This window comes from Bidens hawaiensis, unplaced genomic scaffold (genome assembly GCF_021521415.1).
Source record: "Bidens hawaiensis isolate Kalapana, Puna unplaced genomic scaffold, B.hawaiensis_p1.1 tig00016783_1, whole genome shotgun sequence".
Classification (NCBI taxonomy): Eukaryota; Viridiplantae; Streptophyta; class Magnoliopsida; order Asterales; family Asteraceae; genus Bidens; species Bidens hawaiensis.
This window is the reverse complement of record NW_027492545.1, coordinates 354410-360000: the sequence shown is the minus strand read 5'-3', so window position 1 is coordinate 360000 and position 5591 is coordinate 354410. Positions and strand designations below refer to the sequence as shown.

Below are 5591 nucleotides of genomic sequence, written 5' to 3'. Positions count from 1 at the left end.
GTTGAATCAGCAGCAGACAGTAAGCGTCTTTTATATGGGCGAAATTTTATCTTTGAGAAAAGAATTGATGGCGTACCTAATTCAGCTGCATCAACACGTACATAAAGAGATTGGCCTGCATCTGAAAACGTCCTCGTATCAATCATGTCCCCGTACCATGTAACACAACCTCCACCATCAACTCCTTTACTAATATCAGCACTTGCGTACCCAATGCATGTGCAATTCTTCAAGCACAACTCTTGACACGCTTTCAATCCGAAACTCATGTTCACATGTGTCGTCGCTGTGTCTGGTACCTTCACGTGTTCCAACTCCACAAACCCGTCTCCAACCTTGCACATTTGTGTCCCGATCTTTCTTTTACATCCTTTGGATCCGTCCCTTAGGTACCAGTCCTGTGGTGACTGTGGCTCGTATCCAGGAAGGCAGTCACACTCAAAAGTGCCTGATTTATACGGATCACAAATGCCAAAAGGACCACAATGGTTATAGCCATCACACTGGTCTTTTGGAGCCGACCAAAAACGGATCCACTTACGATCTGTGTCATGCCAAGTAAGCCTCTCTACGGTTCCTAACTCATTAACCACCAATCTTGAAATAATGGATGAGTTTCGGATAAGGTAAACGACCACCACCTCATCCGTGTTGTTTATGTATGTCACGTTAAAGATGTAATTTTGCGTCATCTCCGGGACCCCACTCCATCTGTGACCGGTCCATGACCCGGTCCGCCAAATTCTTGTCATACCTTTATACAGGAATAACTGAGTTGACCCAACAATTCCATTTTATATGAATAATCCCCAACACCCGGATTCCCACTAGACTTCCAAGATGTCCACTCGGTTCAAACCTGTTTTCCTGTCTAACCCGAACTTCATACCGGGAAGAAGGGTATTTGAAGGGTGATCAAAATTTTGCCATAAATAAACATCTTTCTTTTGATCTTGAAACAACACCAAGTTCCCCGAATCCAACAACTCAGCCGAAAAGATATCATTCGCGCCATTCGCCACCCTGGACACATTGGTTGACCAAAACACTAAACTCTGATTACTTTCTTGAAGGATGAGGTTCCCGGTTTCATCCATGGATAGGATACCGGACGAGTTGGCAATCAGACGGTCTCTATTGGCAACCCAAACCACAGTTTGCTCAGAAACCTTGTTATACCAGATACCCGCGTATCTGTTGGTGGAGTTTGAGGGGCTGAAAAATCCAAGAGCAAAAGTTTCTCCGTTAGAGACCAAAATATCCCCATCTTTAACTGGCTGAGTTAAGGTGATCGTGTCGATACATGAGCAAAACTGAAAAATGAAAATGATTAATGTAGAAACTAGAATGCCTCTTTGTTGATACATGTTTTTTGTTTTCCGACCAGATGTTTTTTTTTTGTGTTTGATAGTTTCAAAAGAAGCTAGACATGAGAATCATGACTTGATTAACATATTATATATAAATAAAAATAGATGATTATGGGAGCCATCACTTTCATGACTTGGTAAAAAGTCATATGTTCGATGATTTATTGTAAAGCTGGCTAGGAGATTGGGTTTTTAAAATCTAAATCATTCATATCAGGTTACCAACTTTTAAGAGAAGACAGGAATGTGTGTAAATCTGATGTAGAGCCGAAGTGGAAATAAGAACTGATTAACTTTTATAATAACTTTAGATAAAAACTAAGTCCAAAACCATTACAAGAGTTGTCCTATTATTGAGATTCTTTATATAGCACATTTGCCAAATTTGAAATTAAAGATAAACAGCACAAACTTGAAACTGAGTGCATAAACAAACATGTAAACTATGGTAATCAATGGTTTATGTGTGTTTAGTTAGAAATGGAAAGTACGAAAGATTGAATAAATTGGGGGTTATACTAAATGGTGAAATCGGAGCTCGGAATCAACTAATCAAGGATTTTAAGTCTAAGTATTTGGTCAAACTGCTTTTTTGTTGATTGCAATATGATCCAGCTCGTCAACACCTTTCGGAAGCTATTATGGGCTCCGTAACTCTATTCCTAGCCCAAGTTATGTTCGTTTAAAGTTTGGATTTTTCTGCCACGATTCCCCTTGTCCTGCTAATTCACCAAAAAGTCTTTAACTCTTGGATCAGATCCTCATTAATTAGTGTTCTCAACTACATTGAATGTCATGGAGGCATATATATATATATATATATATATATATATATATATATATATATATATATATATATGATTGATTTCTTTTGAGAACCACTTTGAGTTTTAAGAACTCGAAAAAACTTAACGTAACAATTTTTTTTTCGAATTTTTGTTACACATGTGTAATACGTAAGTGTAAGTGATGTACAAAAAGGTAACGTATTTTTTTTACACATCGAATCGACTTTTTACACATGTGTAACTAACGTTTAAACTTGTGTAATTATCAAAAATACTTATTCTCTCTCCTGCTTTATTTTTTAATTAAATTTAATCTCAGCCACATATTTCATATCATTTAATTAAATGTGTGGTTCAAAATTGAGTTCTTAAAGTTATTAAAACTCACCATGGTTCTCAAAATAACCCTAACTATATATAGAAAATGGTTAAAATAAAAATACATAGTTTTGTAGGAAGAGTAAGAAGGACATAAAATTTATAGTTAGGAACTATGTGAGCCTATTTAGGGAACTATGTAGTCTAAATCCTAGATCCTAGTAAACTATTTGGTATTTTGAAAACTACCAATCTCAACCACTAGATCCTAGATCCAAGAGTCTAAATTTATTCTTACTCTTCCTAGAAAACTATTTCTTTTTACTATAACCCACCCCTATATATATATATATAATATATATATATATATATATATAATATATATATATATATGGTTTCTAGGAGGTCAACAACGTAAGCATTAATGCATTATGATTAATCTTCTAAACAATCTAGTAAGGACAATACTTATTTAAATTTCAGCAATTCATTGTTTGTTGTAAGGCCCCGTTACCGGTAGCCCTACTTTCATGTTGGATTTACTCATAAACGCAGTTCTAAATATCAGAGTTAATTAAAACATTCGCGGAATATAAAAGCTTTCATAAAACATTTCATAACAAAACACATCTTGTCTTAAAACATCATCTTGTCTTTCAAAATAACCGAAACATTAAACTTAAACGTCTTGAGTCTTCCGATGCCAGCCTCTTATTCAGTGCCACGTGTCTCCTCAAGCGAGCTGCCTCATCCTACTCACCTGCGTGCATACTAAAAGTCAGCTACGCTGAGTGAGTTCTAGTTAATCATACATTATACAATATACACAAACTTATATTCTTTCATTCATACTTTCATACCTTCTTTTGTATTAACTTGCTTTCATATCTTACGTTATAAAGAGCATTACGCCCTACATTCCTCGAGTATTATTAGGGCTCGGCACCCTCCTTCGTCGAGTATTATTAGGGCTCGGTACCCTCCTTCCTCGAGTATTATTAGGGCTCGGTACCCTCTTTCCTCGAGTATTATTAGGGCTCGGTACCCTCTTTCCTCGAATATTAGTAGGGTTCGGTTCCCTAGTTCTCGAATATTAGTAGGGTTCGATTCCCTCTTCGTTACCATACAAACATACATCATACCTCGAGTATTATTAGGGCCCGGTACCCTCTCCGTAACCATACAACCATCCTTTCCTTCTTTTATTAACTTTATCACATTCATGCACATAAGCATACATATCATACTTACCTTATACATAGCGTTACAACCTGACAGTACGTGCAATATCCGAAGATCGTTCACGTACCATCAAGCCATCATTCATACATATCACATCATTCACATAAGGCATACACTTATCTCTTAGGATAAGCGTATTAACAAACATATTGAGTATGCACACAGCCCCAAAAACATAACACAAAAATGGGGCTAGAAACTCACCTGAATCCTGTTACGCTCTCCGTTAATCGTTATTCCCTTCTTGAGCTGTGCACGGCTAACTGTATAATATTTACATGTATCAATTAACTACTACTACTCATGTTGTATTTCTATCTTTATATAACCCACAACTAACGGGGGTCCGGGGGCAGCGCCCCTGGCAGCGGGGTCTAGGGGCAGCAGCCCCTAACAGGGTCCAAGGGCCAGAGCCCCTGGCTGGGGTCGAGCTGCCAGGTCAGCTTGGAAAAATTTTATTTCCATTAACTGTCTTTGTTGGTACATGTGTGTCAGTAGTTCATAGTCTAGCATTTGTAATCGAGTCTGTAATGTAATTATGTTTTGTTTATGATTGTTTTGTAATACGCGAAGTTGTCAACAAGTTCGCTATGGCGAACTTGTTGAATCAGCGAAGTTAGTTGTCGTGTATAAAACTGTTTCGCTGAAACAGTTTGAGTTGAGTTCGTTTTAGGGTTTGTTGCAGTTGTTCAGTGAACGTGTTCGTGTCATAGTCTGTAACAGTGACCGTGAGTCACGTGTTCGGTTATCAATATAACGTGGTTGAGTTATTGCTTGTGTGATTCTATCTCTACACTCGTAACTACCTGCGCAGGGATTCCGCACCTGCGTTGTTAGCGATATCCCGTGTACGATCCGTCCAGGAACCTTCAATTGGTATTAGAGCCAATCGGCTCGATTGTGAGGTTCGGGATTTCACGCGGGTGTAGAAAACGTCTCGTTTGACCTATTCGCGGGACGTGTTTTTGTTGGGATTGAGTTTTGCTAGTGCTTGACAGTCTTTTTCAAGCCTTTGCATTGATCGGGAGCTGCTGGATTGACGAAAACAGATCTGAACAAACTTCCCTGTTCATCGGGCGAAGTTACCGTTCATCGGGCGAAGTTACCATTCTTCAGGCGAAGTTGCCGTCGCTGGAATTAGGGTTTTTGGCGAAGATATAAGGATTAGCGAAGTTAACCACAACTTCGCTCACTTCATAAGTTCGCCTTAGCGAAGTTATCCGCAACTTCGCTTCATACCCAAGTTCGCTCAACTCATAAGTTCGCCAGAACTAAGCGAAGTTATTTTTTAACTTCGCCAAATCTAGCGAATTTAAGAACTCAGCGAAGTTCTCTTTTCAGCGAAGTTATTTTTTTTTTGTTTTTTCCAGGTTTTTCAGGTTTTTGCAAGGATGTCGTCGATCAACATCTCCGATTTGGTCAAGATGGAAGTAGAAGCGGGGTCTGCCACTAAGGCCCCGAGGCTGATGAAAGGAACTGACTTCGTGGCATGGAAGGACAGATTCATCCAATATATTAAATATCAGGATGCAAAGATGTGGGTGTGCATCCAGGATGGATATATCCCACCAACCATGGTGTACGAAGGTCGTGATGTGGTTAAGAAGTACAGCAAAATGGAGGACGAAGAAAAGAAAATGTACGAGGCCGAAAGCAAGGCCCATGCTGCGATAACAATGGCACTTCCTCAAGAGGTTCTCCATACGTTCCGAAAGTACACTTCTGCAAGAGAGCTTTGGGATGCTCTTGAAAATAGATTCGAGGGGAATGTGGGTATCCGTGCATCAAAGGTAAAACTTTTGAAGACCCAGTTCTCCGTCTTCAAATTTTTGAAGAACGAATCACTGGATGATATTATCACCAGATACTATCA

At 38.9% G+C, this 5591-nt stretch overlaps 1 pseudogene; it reads right to left on the bottom strand.

Annotated features, from left to right (window-relative positions):
• LOC143552162 (G-type lectin S-receptor-like serine/threonine-protein kinase RKS1) overlaps positions 1 to 1580 on the bottom strand; it is a 20939-nt pseudogene extending 19359 nt beyond the window's left edge.
• Positions 1581 to 5591: the final 4011 nt, after the last annotated feature.